General features: G+C 37.7%; 1 long non-coding RNA gene across 1 annotated transcript; it reads right to left on the reverse strand.

Moving 5' to 3' along the window:
- Nucleotides 1–329: 329 nt before the first annotated feature.
- Nucleotides 330–12,493, reverse strand: LOC140605462 (uncharacterized). Its single transcript, XR_012008109.1, has 3 exons — nt 12,265–12,493; nt 4,490–4,593; nt 330–1,357 (listed from the first exon to the last, which is right to left on the reverse strand). It is a non-coding gene; the product is annotated as an uncharacterized lncRNA (long non-coding RNA).
- Nucleotides 12,494–14,991: the final 2,498 nt, after the last annotated feature.

Consider the following 14,991-nt stretch of genomic DNA (forward strand, 5'->3'; position numbering starts at 1 on the left):
ATGCACTTCTGTAATATCCCACATGATACTACTTATGAGCAAGGGTGTCATGCTATATTAAGTGATTTGTTGCAGTGGCTAACTGCTGTTTCATTGCAACCCATCATCCTGAAATAATTGGTCTTATGGAATAATGGGAAAAAAACTATTGAAGATGCGATTATGGCACCTATTAGACGATATCGCAGTGTTGGGTCCTGTTCCACAGGATGCAGAATATGCTCTGAAGCAATATACATGTCTGTGTCTCCCATGGCTCCATTTTACTGGTAACCAAGGTTGAGATGTGTGAAGAACACATGTCTCTAATATAGCTAATTATACCCATACAAAATTATTGTCTGCCATCCTCTATAAATTTGGATTTCAGTAGTTTGGAGTTCTTAATATCCAAAGAATAAATTATTCCATTAGGGGATCTAATAATGTTTCAATTAAACTGGAAGTTTAAAATCCCACTTGGCTATTATTTTACTCCTCATTCCCTGGAAATAACACTCAAAACTTTAGCTACTTAGTAGTCACTGACCTTTATTAACAAAAGAAAGAGAGTTACTTCTATGAAATGGATACAGAGGAAGATGAAATAAATAGACCAACATGAAATCCTGTGTAGGAAAATTTAACAATGGTTTGTGGAGTCCCTAGGAATGAAGGTTTGGATCACCCCATTGGTTTTAGATTACCAATCAATTCAAGTATTGACCAAGAGCAAAGGGAAACATAAAATAGGTAGTGGAGAAAAATCTGCATTAACCATGATGCAATGCCTTGTTAAGAGAGGTAGCTACCCCTATTTTCGTTCTAGCTCTGTTATGTGTATTTATTTTTCTTACCTTTCATCTTTATAGGAGGTAAACTGGTGATGATTGTCTTTATAATTTATTCTTTGGATTACAGAAAAATTGACCTGCGATTGGGACTGGAAGAGAAGAAATGCTACCCAAAGGTTGTTATGATGACAGAGGTATTAGAGGCTCATCATGCTGGCACTAAGTTGTGTAAGGTAGGAGCATATTCTGTTGTTCTTATTTTATTTTGTTATTTGAAAGTGTAGATGAATTATGTGTGTGTAGAGGTTGAATTGCCAAAAGGAGAGTTCCCAAAGAATATGATAGATAAGTTTGATGGGAAGGTCATATTAATTTCATATTCTTGTTGAACTTTTGTGTGCAGAAGTGACAGGAGAGCTGAAAGACTGTGTCACTAGACACCCTTATAGCTAGATTTTTGAAATGCAAATAAAAGTCTCCCATTGTATGTACTAGAATGAGATTTGTAGGATGAACGTGAGGTGGAAGGCATTGTTCTTCTCTGTTTTTTGGTTTGGCTTGTTGTTGTTGTATTGTTTGGTTTTCTGAAAGAAAAGAGAAAGAAGTCCTGAACCTCAAAGGACAACAAAGCAACTGTGATGGTTTTATTGGGCACTCATTGTTGAGTTGCCAGCTTTGTTTGACAGGTATTGTGGTTGATGCGACATTCTGATCCCTGGATCACAACTATGGTGTCTATGTTTGGACTCATTTGTATTAGCAGAGTCCTGCTGACTCCAGATCCTCTCACCCTTCCAGTGATTTTACAAGCACTTGTTTTCCTTTATAAAATTCATTTCTGATTATATATCTCTAGTGGTTTCATTTTCCTGCATAGAACCCTAAATGAAAAACAAATGTTTTTCTTCATAGGAAAGTTGGGCTTTTGTAACCAGAAAAAAAAAGAAAAAAAAAAAAAAAAGAGGAATGGATATGGGGCAAGAAAGACAGTTCAAGTCACGAATAAAATATTTCTATTATTGTAGTGCCTACATGCATTATATTGTTTATTTATGAGAAATACTATTATTTAAATTTGTCAGCAGCTTCTCTGAGTAGGCAAAACAGAAAGTTACTTCAGAATCTCCTTCTGTATGTTCTAGTTAATTAATAACTAGCTACCTTGAATAATTAGTAGGGAGTTATTGACTTAGGTAAATGTGAATGTGGTTCTTTACATTGCTTAGAATGCTAGTCTTTTCCTGGGGAATGGGTGGATAAACCCACATACAAAACAAAGAATCCTTTGGGTAGAAAATATGTTCTATTCTGACCCTTCCAGTTGAAACTTTAACTGCATTTGAGTTTCTAGATGGATTAAAATAGTGCAGCTTAAAAGGAGGAATGCCAATTTGCCTCAAAGTAAGGATGGAGGAAGGTAGGACTGGTGATGCATGCTTGAAACCTGCACCTCAGTGGCAATTATAGAGACAGGCCACTGGCTGGCAAGGAATGCCAGGTAGACTGCACATCTGGCAAATTGACTTTTGACCATTTTAAATTTAAATACTAGAATAGATCTGCGTTTACTTGTTCTTCCATTGGAATTAAGTAGGTCTTCAGGAGTCAGGATGCCCTCAAGGTACTGAAGATCCCAGTTATCTATATTTGGAGAATGATTTCACTACTGAGACTAACAGTAATAACAGTGATATCAACATGTGTAATACAGTCCTTCTAACTTTTTTGTGACTCCTGGGTTTCATTCAATCCTAGGAAGGATGTAGGATAGTCCTCTTTTAACTCCATGTGAGAGATGAAGAAATGGAGGCAAGAGGTAATGACTCACTTGCCCGGGGCCATAGATAATTAGTGACAGAATTAGGCAGAGCCACCAGATTTCCTGATTAGCATCTCCGTGATCTCTCTACTGGCCCATTTAGTTAAGAACTCAGAATATTTCGTCTGACAGCTCTGACAATCCTTATTTTGCCACTTAGTCATTGCTTGACCTTGGGCAAAATGTTTAATTTCTCTGAACCTCAAAGTCTTCCAAGGCTATATGAATGAATGAAGTTAATTGTCCATTTTTCCTTTAATAGAATCCATTAGCTTCTTGTCAAGACAGTCTCTTCATCATCTCAATACACATTCCAAGCATCCTACTTCTAAGCAAACCTTCCTGCTGCAAGTCTTGCTTCGAATATGCTCTCTTTTTATTACTTCCAGTAGTGCAACCTCTGTCCATTTGTCATCTCATTCAAAAAGTATTTATTAGGCACCAACTGTATGTCATGTGTATTACTAGAGACATTTGAGGCATTAGGAGGCATAACCAGGTACCCATCCTGCTTTCACAGAATTGATAATCCAGTCAGGGAAAAAGAGTTAGAGTATATGCTTGTATTATCCAAAGCACCGGTGGTAGCTGTTGGGAGACTACTTCAGAACACCAGTCTTTTTTCCCTTATTCAACAGTGTAATTGATATAAAGTAAAGCTATTTTTTTCTGTATAGAATTATTATACTATTCACATGTCCAGAATAAACAACTGGCACTAAAGGGGTAATTTTCAACCAGGTAATGATTACTTTGTAGAATAAGGGATTTGTATTATATCGTTTTTAGTTGATGATCAGAGTATTCCTTTTATTAGAGGCAATGGAACTATAAGTAACAAGGCTGTTTTTTTTTTAATGGTAAAAAAGAAAGTTAAAAGCAAGCAAGCAAAATATAATGTAATTCAAAACTTAAAAATGAACAAATTGGGTCTACATTTTCATGAGTATTTAAAATATTCATAATAATTCATCTCTTCCAATAATTATATGATTCCTAATGGTTTTTTGCAAATCATTGCTAAGCACATCACCAACAGATTTATATCTCGTGCCTTGCTGTCATTTCAAATTTAATTTTTATTGCACAGGATTGTTTGAAATTAATAAAAATAATTGCAACAGTGTTTTCATTTTAATTTCAGTTATATACTCAAAGGGCATATAAGTCTCAAACTTATGTCTAGTGATTGAAATTTATAAATGAATAAAATAGTCAACAGAGTTGTCTGTATTTAGTGATGTCAGCTACTTACTCTATTGACTTCTTAAACATAAATTTGATTTCATCTTCACTTAAGCACAATTCTATCCTAAAATGTTAAGTATATTTTGAAAAGGCAAATTTTTCAGGTTCTAAGAACTAATTAAGAAGTGTTTGAATTGACTGTTTCATCTCTCTCAGTAAATCTGAAAGTAGCCAAAAAGAAAAATAAAAAGTCATCCACTGATTTAATTCTGTACCTACTGCAATGTGGAGTGAGCCAGATAGCTTTTGTTCATTCTATATCCTATAATCAGCAGACTATAGAGTTTCCTCATAAGAGATGAACAGAAAAGTTTGACTTTGCCCAATATATGAGATAAATTAAAAGTAATCTATAATGCCACATATTGGATACACTCAGTAAGTGTCCATTGATTTTCCTTCGATATTTATATTGCTGCATTCAGGGACAAACCGTGATCAAGTTGTCAGCAGTACATGTGAATAAAGACAGGACACCTGCCTCCCTTCAGTACTAACTCTATACCTATTTTACCTCGAGTTTGGATAAACCAAAGTTAGTTCTAGAATAATGAAGATTTTCATACCTTAGATGATCTGAGACTTTTCTTAAAAATCTATAAAGCAAATCTAACCATTTCAAATTTAAATAATTATTACAAATACTTACCATTAAGTAAATTAATTACTCTCTTGGTAGGGTCCTCAGTTCCCCCATTTCAGTGGACTCTCATCCTCAGCAGAATTCTCAAACCTTACCCCCAGATGTGAGCACTGTTGGAAATCATTACACAGCTCAGAAATTGGTGCCACTGTGAATTTATGTTTGCCAGCTTCAACTGAGCCCTTGATGTGGTTTCTGTTACTTTTATTTCCCTAGCCTCCACAGCGTCTGTTCCAAAATATTCTACCCTTTACCCTGGATTTGCCCTCTTTGATGACAATCCTGCCACCTCTTCTTGGAGGAAATTAATCATCATTTGGGAGTTCCCTGGATTTACAAAAGTATGATTGCTGTACACGTGGATCTCCTGTTACAAAGGACACACTGCCTTTAAACCATTTTTTTTTCCATTCTAAATATTCTTTTATTTCCCTTCAAGGATCTCTTCCTGAACTGTCTCTTCTGTTTCTCTGATTCCTCCCTCTACCATCTCTCTGGTCCTTAGATGTATAATTGGAATAGATATATTTGGTAGTTGGTGCAAACTCTGAAGGGGGGATTCTTGGCCTTCAGGGTAAGGTATATCATAGTGAGGATGGCCAAGTGGAAGCCTCTGAATCTATACTCCTCCACCAGACAAGGTATTAAGTCAAGAAAAATATGCCATTCTGGGAAGAGGAACAGACTAATATTGTAATTGATGTTCCTAAAGGTTGTAAGGATGATGGTTCCCATCATATCTGTATTTAATTCACTGCATGGCACCTGGAGGAACTACATAGATCTTCGAAGATGATAGTAGACCACTGCAGCTGCTGCGTCAGATGTGGCATCTCTGCTCGAGCTGATTACCTCAAACTCAGGTACCTGGTGAATGATGATAGCTTTGGTGAATGTGTTCTTTTATATTCTGACCAGGAAGGAAAATCTGAAACAGTTCACATTCACCAAGCATGAATAAATGTGCACATTTATAGTTCTTGGCTGGGGCTATATGAATTCTCCCATTCTCTGTCATAATATAGTCCAAAGAGATATGGACCATCTGGACATCCTACACGGCATCATATTAATGCACCATAGCAAAGACATCATGCAAATTGGACCAGATGATCAAGAAGAATCTATCACATTAGATGCATTGCTAAGAACACGCACTCCAGAGGGTGAAAGAGAGATCTTAGGACATTTCAGAAGTGCAGTGGTTAGGAGAGTGAACATGCCATCTAGAGCAAAGGAAAAAGAATCTTACTACATCTTGCATTTCTGAATGTGAAGAAGGAAGTATAATGCCTCGTACGCTTCAGCAGATGCTGGAAGCTGTATATCCCATGCCTAGAAATACTCTTCTGACCCAAGTACCAGAAACAAAAGCCTACTGACTTTTGCTGTGGAGCATAAGATCCTGCAGATCTAGGCTGATGTGCAAACACAATATGTGCACAGCCTGCACATATTGCTGATGTGCAATAGCACTTGCGCCATTTTACTCAGAAAACACTTTGGGCTTAGAGGAATCAGTGGTGGGGCAAGGAGTAGTATGGAATGTAAAACAAGCCTCAAGAGAGAACACAGGTTCCTAGTGGTCTGGAGCAAGATGATGACCTCTGCAAGGGCAGGTCACATAGCTTTTGCAAATAGCACCTGGTACTGTGCCAGGCCACTGTAGAGGCAGTGTCTGACCACAGGGCACCAGTTCATCGGGTCCCCAGAAGTACTTGTCACGAGTGAGAACTGCAAACTATCTTCGTACAGACATTCCATTCAAACCTATGTGCTGAGAGACCGACCAAACCATAGCAAGACTCTTTGCCCCCTGAGGATGCGTCTCTGGGAAAACTCTGCTCCCTTCTGAATTCCTGTCTGGATAAGAAATTAAGGATGTCAAAAGAATTTAGTGTTTGTTCTAGCCAACACCTGACAACAGACCCCTGACCTTATTTTCTTAGAGCTTTAACTAAAAAGGGCTTACAATTGTGAACTCCTTCTCTGCTCGCTGAGATGTATATGTATGTCTTACGATGCAGCAGTATCTTTCTCTAGGACCTAAAATGTAATCAGGGAGGAGAGGGCCTCTGTATGCCAGTCTCTGTGGGAAGATAGAATCCTAACTTCCAGAGTGGCCATGAAATAGACACACCCCTGGCCTAATCCCATGTATACTGACCAACCCTTTGAAAGTTTTCCTTTGAATCTCTTGTTCCCCTCTTTATCCTTCATCCTCTCTTTATCCTGCCTGGTAATCTTAGCACAAATCAGAATGGAGCTCAGGGTTTTTTCTCTTACTGTCAGTAGTTACAGAATCAAATGTTTTCACCACTTAAGTTCTGACATATCTTTGACATGAATCTGTCAAACCTACCATTCTATGAAGTAAGGTAGACTGGGCCAGTAGGGGCACCTGGGTGGCTCAGCGGTTGAGCCTCTGCCTTTGGGTCAGGTCACGATCCTGGGGTCCTGGGATCGAGTCCCACATCGGGTTCCCTGCAGGGAGCCTGCTTCTCCCTCTACCTGTGTCTCTGCCTCTCTCTGCATCTCTCATGAATAAATGGATAAAATCTAAAAAAAAAAAAAAAAAAAAAAAGAACTGGGCCAATATCACATAAAAGGAAAGATTTACATTCAGGATCAAGCATAAGCATAATCAGAAGACCCTTGAAAACTGCATGACTGAGTATCTTTTAAACCCTCATGTTAGCCACCAGATTTGGGCCAGTGCCTCTTCCACAGCTTATACCTGAGACCATCAGAGGGAGGGGGGCTCCCATATATCCCTTGTCATCTTAGCGTGTAGCTATAAGTAGAAAATGGATGTGTTTGCACCACAGCCAAGCAAGGATGATGAGGGAAAATCCTCCTATCAGAGCTTCATGCCAGGCACATGGTTATCCAATTTGTATAAATAGAAAAGCCTCATAGGATTAGGATATTCATGGACTCCTGGAGATTTGCAAACAAACAGGCTTTCTGGTCAGAGGTCTTCTAGAAGGAGTAACATTGGACGATCTGGGACAAAGTGATTTGGGTGTAAAGGCAGATTTTAAATGGAAAGGAATGGGCAAGGATGACAATCTTTACATCACATGTTAATGTCCAGGAAAGAGCATCCATCATAGAAGAGGTCCTAAGCAACAATTAGGTAAAATGACTCAGCCCGCTGTCAGTCGGCCTCCATTTCAGCAACCCCAACGCTGTCCAGATGTCATAAGCACACGAATGAAAGGGCCGTAGTAGCAAAGATAGAGACTAAGCATGTCTCCTACAGCGTGTGCTTTTCAGACTGGATATAAGGCTGAATGTCCAGCCTACCAGAAACAGAGACCAGGGCTGAGCCCCGAGCCCCGTGTTTGGCTGAATCCGTCTGTGAGACATTCAATCACACTGTGGGTGGCAAGTTGACTACCTTGATTCCTTCCACCGTAGAAGGGCCAGAAATTCATTTCCATAGAGGTAAATACACACTCTGGGTAGAGGTTTTTGTTTTTGTTTTTCCTGCCATGAGGCTGTAGCCACCACCACTATCTGAAAGTTGACCAAGCGTTTGATATACTCAACAGAGTCTCCATGTAACATTTTATCAGACCTAGAGAAATATCTTAAAACAACAAGGGATATGTGGGTATGGGGCCATGGCCCTGAGGTTACAAGCCTGATAGAGCTTTGGAATGCCTGCTAAAAGAACAACTAAAGCATGGCCTTGAAGGAGATACTTTATGAGGTTGCACATCGTACAAAAGATTTGATAGGTACTTGAAATACTAGATTTCGGGTGGTGTTCCGTCCTCCATAGGAAAAATAGGTGGACTTAGGAAGCAAAGGGAAGCCAAGAGCGGCTCTGTTTACCGTCAGTCTCATCACATGCTAGGGGAGTTTATACTGAATCATCTCCACAATCCTGGCCTCTGCATAGTGAGATGAATCAGTTTCAGAAGAGACTCGCTGTCCTCCAGGGAACGTCGCATGAGCCCCCATTCAACTGTAAACCATAGCTGCTTCCTGGGTACTGGGTCCAGAACCAGAAGGCAAGACAATGAGTCACCACCTTTGTAGGCACAGGGCTGCTGTCACATAATTATAGCAGGAGAGAATATATGGGAGTCTATGTGAGCAACACTTGGTACTCCTTTATCTATTTTTTTTTTTTAATTAGGACATTTTTTTAGAGCAGTTTATGGTTCGCATCAAAATTGAAGGGATGAAAAAAAAAAAATTGAAGGGATGGTAGAGAGATTTCCCACTTATTCCCTGGCCCCACATAAGCCCATCTTCTCCCATTATTAACATTTGGGACATTTGGGACAAGTCATGAACCGACATGAATATATCATAATCATCGGAAGTTTATAGTTTATATTACAGTTTGCTGTAAGCATTGGACATTCTGTGGGTTTGGAGAAATATGTAATGAAGTGAATCCATCATAATGGTATCATATAGAATATTTTCATGGCTCTAAAAATCCTTTTTAATCCATTGATATCCACTTAAACATCTCTCCGGGCCCCGCACCTCCTGGCAATACCTGATCTCTTTTTATCCCTCAGTAACTTTGCCTTTTCCAGAGTTTCATAGAGGTGGAATCATACAGTATGTAGAGTTTTCATATTGATTTTTTTTCACTTACTGATAGGCATATAAGGTCCTCCATGTCTTCGTATCCCTTAAGCGTATTTCTTTTTAGCCTTGAAAAAGTAGTCCATTGTCTGGATATACCACAGTTTATTTATCCACTTACCAATTGAAGGATGTCTTGGTTGCTTCCAAGTTTTGGGAGTTATGAATAAAGCTGCTATAAATATTGTGTGGACAAAAGTTTTCTATTTTGGGGAGTGAAACTACTTTTCACTCCCAAAGAGACTACATCATTCTTCACATCCAGCAGCAATGAGTAAGAGTTGCTGTTGCTTCACATCCTTGTCAGCATTTGGTGGTGAGGTTAGTTTTCCAGGTTTTGGCCATTCTAACGGGTGGATAGTGGTATCTTATTGTTGTTTTACTTTGTGTTTTATAATGACATTTTTCCTGCTTCTGCTCCCTAGGTAGGTGTTATGGTATCTGATTAATTAATTATGGATCTTATTAATATGGGGAAATCCTCAGTCATTATTTCAAACATATGCTCTTCCTTTCTCTCCTCTCCTGATATTCCTACTAAAAGTATGTTATAGGGCAGCCCCCGTGGCGCAGCGGTTTAGCGCCGCCTGCAGCCCAGGGCGTGATCCTGGAGACCCTGGATCGAGTCCCACATCAGGCTCTCTGCATGGAGCCTGCTTCTCCCTCTGCCTGTGTCTCTGACTCTCTCTCTGTGTCTCTATGAATAAATAAATAAAATATTTAAAAAAAAATAAAAGTATGTTATATATTTTCTAGTTTCCAGGGTCCTTCAATGCCCTATCCTGCTTTTTCCTCGGTCTTTGGTTACTTTATTTTTGGTTTTCAGGCATTCTAACAATATATCTTCTAGCTCAGAGATCCCATCATCAACCATCTCCAGTCAATTATGAAAAAAAAATTTTTTTACCCTCTCTGTTTTTGTACTTATTCCATACATTTAGTCTCCAGTGCTGTCATTTCTCCCTCTTTAATATTACTTATTGAAAATGAAAAATTCTCTTCTTTCCCATTTCCTATTTCCAATCTAGTTAACAATAGTCTCTAAGCAACTGGTCTCTTCATTAATGAGGATGGACTCCCGCATTACATTATGTAAACTATAACCAGTGTAATTCTTCTAAAACACAAATGAGGAGATGCTACACCATGCTTAAAGCTGGCTAGTGACCTCTTACTATTTTGATGCATAAACATTCCTTGATGTGGTTTATGAGGTCCTTCAAAATTTAGCCCCACCCAGACTTCCAGGTCCAGCTTATTTCCTTACTCTCCACTTAACAGTATCTGCTGTGGCCATGTTGAAAGTCTTGGATTTTGGTTCTTCTAGTACTATGTTTTCTGTCACTACTACTGGATCTTACCAAATGCAGTTTGCTCTTACTGGAAATTTACCTTAATCTGGAAATTCCCTTATCTGGCTCCTATTCATTCAAACGTGTAGTATTACTCTAGTTGTCCCTGCCTCTGAGAAGCCTATCCTTACCAAATGCAGATTTCCTTGACTAGTGCTCCCATGATGATTCATTAACATAACATTCAAACTTTTTTGAGATTTCTTGTTTGTCTTTCTTCTCTGTCAGATGAAGAGGGATGCATCTAACATGGTCTTCTAGCATATTCTGTACCTAACAAACTACATTTGTTGTGTCAATGAATTAATGATGTATGCATTATTCTATTCTCCTTTCTCATTTTGGCATACCCACTTCTCAATTAAATTGCTTCTAACTTCTCTATATTATTTCTTTATCCTTTAATCAGACCTTTAAAGACCATAAGATGTTTAAAATATCAGCTGTTAATACCTGCGGCATTTTCTTTCCAGTAGTATTTAAGATTGTTTAAAATGACAGCCAAAAACAACCAAATACTCTGAGGTTGTGATTTCTTAGGTTAGAACAACAGAAGTAAAAACTAGATATACACTTATTAAAGGTGGACAGCAGAAGCATTTTAGAATCAACATTAATTTCTCCTGCACATATTTTATTTAGTAGATTCAGACTGAATCTACTATTTTGCCAGTCACACATGTATATTGTTGTCAGTTTCTCTAAGCAAATGTAGATGCCCCAAACTTCAGATGTAATCAAAATGTTAGGTGAATTGGGGATTTTTATCCTTAAAAATAAAATGTGGTTATAGTTATCGTGAATTCTCATTTTACCGTTTTGTAAGAAAATTGTACTGTCTCTTCTAGTGCTTTCACAGAGAGCCACAGATGTCAGTGCCTGACAGCAAACCTGGCTCAGTGGTGGCCTAAGTGTCTGTAAGTTACCCCTCCCAACTGACCTAGTTTATCACACCTTCAGAGAAGACAAGCTATTCTTAGGGCACCCAGGTGCACTGATTGAGCAGGTTTTGCAGAGGCATTTCTGTCACAAGTTAACCTGTGATTAATATGAAATATTGAGTTATTTCATCAAATTTAATTCATGAGATTTAATGGTTTATTAGGAGTTCTTTTTTTATACACTTGTATCTGGGCCATGTTTCCTTATGAATACAAAAATTTTTAAAGTAAACTTAAGAGTGTTATTTACTGTTATATATTAAGCATTAAGCATTGACATGCTTAGTGTCAAGAAAATATATTATGACTTGACTGGGATAGTTAGAAGTAGGCCGGGACCAGCAACACTCATGATATTAAAATACAGAGAATTTGATAGCCTCATCTTTGACACAGTACAAGAGAGAATCTAGCAAAGCTATTTAGAAGACATGATGTTATGGTGAATTATGAAACCTCCAGTTAACGGGTTGCCCGAGATACTGAGTGTATATATGTATGTGTTTGACTTGCATTTGACTTTGAATGGGGTACTCTATTATGTGAGACATTATCCCATGGGCAATTGTGTATATGAACAGCCTATAACTCAAATCATTAGAAGACCTGAAACTATCTTTATATAATAATACAGCTTCTCTTTTCTCCCTGTACTTCATAATAGAGAAATTCTAGAAAAAGCCAGAAGGAAAAAAAAATTTTTTCCCCTGGCACATTCCTATCTTCTGATTTGAAGTCCTCAAATAAAACAGCCAATTCTTATTGTCACATTCTAGCCATCTTTCTCTTATGAAATAAATATTTTTAAAGGAATTAAAAGGAGAGTCAAAAATAATGTATAAGAGGATAATTAGAAAGAAAATATTTGGGATACCTGGGTGGCTCAGTGGTTGAGCATCTGCCTTCGGCTCAGGGCGTGATCCCAGGTCCTGAGATCCAGTCCCACGTTGGGCTACCTGCAGGGAGCCAGCTTCTCCCTCTGTCTGTGTTTCTGACTCTGTGTGTGTGTGTCTCTTGTGAATGAATAAATAAAATCTTTAATATTCATTGGCTTTGCCCTGTTTCTCCTTCACAACATCTTCCCTTACTGTTTTTATTTTATTTTTTTTAAGATTTTATTTATTCATTTGAGAGAGAGAGAAAACAAGACAGAGAGCACCAATGCGGGGGGGGGGGGCTTGTTTGGAAGGGAGGGGCAGAGAGTGAGAAGGAGAAGCAGCTTCCTTGCTGCCAAGCCAAGGACCTCAATCCCAGGACCTCATGATTATGACCTAAAACAAAGGCAGAAGCTTAACCTAATGAGTCACCCAGGCACCCCGCCTTATTGGTTTTAAATTTGAGTTTTGATAAGTCTTTTGATAAGAGTGTTAACACACAGAACATAGCACACATTACTTTAATAAATCAGACAGTGTGAGAGATTGAAAATTGAGATTTATGGGGTGCGGACCCTATATAAGCATTATATTTCCTGACTCATGTAAAAATATTTCATTAACTTCTCAAAAACCTTATAAAGCAGATAGGATCATGCTCACCTTACAAATATTCTAAGAATTTACAAGACTTACTCAAGGTCTCGCATCTTGTAAGTGGTAAATCATAGATTAATGTTAAGACCATCTGCATTGCATTTTCTTTAAGTCATTTGATGTTTCTTTACTTTTCCCTTGAACATACCAGTAAAAGAATAATCAGAAATAATAGGATATCTTGTGTTTGTACAATAACATCTAAAAAAATACTTTCGCAGAAATAATATCAGGTAGTTTTTTGTTTTGTTTTGTTTTGTTTTGTTTCAGGTAGTTTTTTTGTATCAGTTTTTCCTGATAAGGAAATTGAGACCAACAAATGACCTTTCTCCGAGACTCTCAGAAGTTAGACTCAGCTGACAATTGCCTTTCATTTCTTTCCAGTCCTACTTCAGCTGCTTCTTCTGCTCCATGCCACTCAAAGATTATATTTAAATCTGTCTTTTCATTATAAAACATTCAGCCTTTCTTTGGTATCCAATACCATCTTTTATGTGTTAAGCTGTGCCAAAATTGGAACATGAGTTTTAGGTAGGAGAAGATTGCAGTTAGAGGGCATATTTATTTATATATCAACAAATTTTAAAATGTGTAACCTTTTATGGACACCAAATATTTTAGTTGCATCTGGAATGTAGTTTTGTTTTACACACAAGTTTTTACTTTTTTGAAACATGCTTTGTCCATGTTAGATGTTGTCCGACAATTCAAGTTAGTTAAGATGGCAAAGACTTTTGAAAGAAAATTATACTTTAAATCATATACTTCAAAAAAATAGACCTTTTAAAAATCATTAGGTTTTATGGGCTGTTTTAATTATTTTAATCTCGCATTTTAGGATGGAAATCTTCTTCACTGCCAAGTTAAACCTTCAGAAGAAAATGAAATATAATTATCTTTTTATATTATATGAAAATTAATGATATCTTCAACACTTAAGATGTGAGTTCTTTCAAAATTTTAACCCCTTGTAGTGTCTTATTTTGAAATTAAAAGCTGCTTTAAATATTTGCCTAAGAATGTAGAGTTAGAATTAAAGTGGGGGTTTCCCATATGTTGCATGCTTATATATGGCACTCCCCAAAATAATGTGAATTCATATACATGAGATTCATAAATTAAAAGGCTTTTAATTATATCCCCACCTTAATCCAAGTTACCCATCTCATATAGAATAAATCCAATTTTTTATGTGTGTGACAAGAACTTTTAAGATCTTTTAGCGACTTTTAAATATCCAGTACAGTATTATTAACTATAGTCACCGTGCTATACATTAAATCCTTAGAATTTACTCATCCTACAGATAGAAGTTTATACCCTTTGACCACCCTCACTCATTTCTCCCACTCCCCACCCTACCCTCTATCAACCACTACTCTTTGTTTAGCTTTTTGAGATTCCACATATAAGTGAGATCATAGAGTATTTGTCTTTTGTGTCTAAGTTATTTAACTTAGCATAATACTCTCAGGTCCATCCATGTTACAAATGACAGGATTGCCCTCCCTTATTTCTTATTGATTAAATAACATTCCATTGTGTGTAGGTACATGTACATATGCACCGCATTTGCTGTATCCATTCATCCATTGAAGGACATTTAGGTTGTCTCCCTGTCTTGGCCATTGTGAATAATGCCACAATAAACATAGGAGTGCAGATAATCTCTTCAAGACAACTGTTTCATTTCTTTCAGTGAAATTGATAGACAATATAGTAGCTCTATTTTTTTAAGTTTTTTAAGAATCTCCAAACTCTTTTTCATAGTGACTTTACCAATTTACATTCCTTCTAATAGGGCACAAAAGCTGCCTTTTCTCTACATTCTCTCCGGTGTTTGTTATCTCTCTCTCTCTTTTTTTTTTTTTTTTTTAATAATAGCCATCCTCACAGGTTTGTGGTGAGATCTAGTTGTGGTTTTAATTTGCATCCCAGAGAGGCCTGGGTGGCTCAGTGGTTGAGCGTCTGCCTTCGGCCCAGGGTGTGATCCTGGGGTCCTAGGATCGAGTCCCACATCGGGCTCCCTGCGTGGAGCCTGCTTCTCCCTCTGCCTGTGTCTCTGCCTC

Source organism: Canis lupus, chromosome 15 (genome assembly GCF_048164855.1).
Source record: "Canis lupus baileyi chromosome 15, mCanLup2.hap1, whole genome shotgun sequence".
In the NCBI taxonomy this organism is placed as follows: domain Eukaryota; kingdom Metazoa; phylum Chordata; class Mammalia; order Carnivora; family Canidae; genus Canis; species Canis lupus.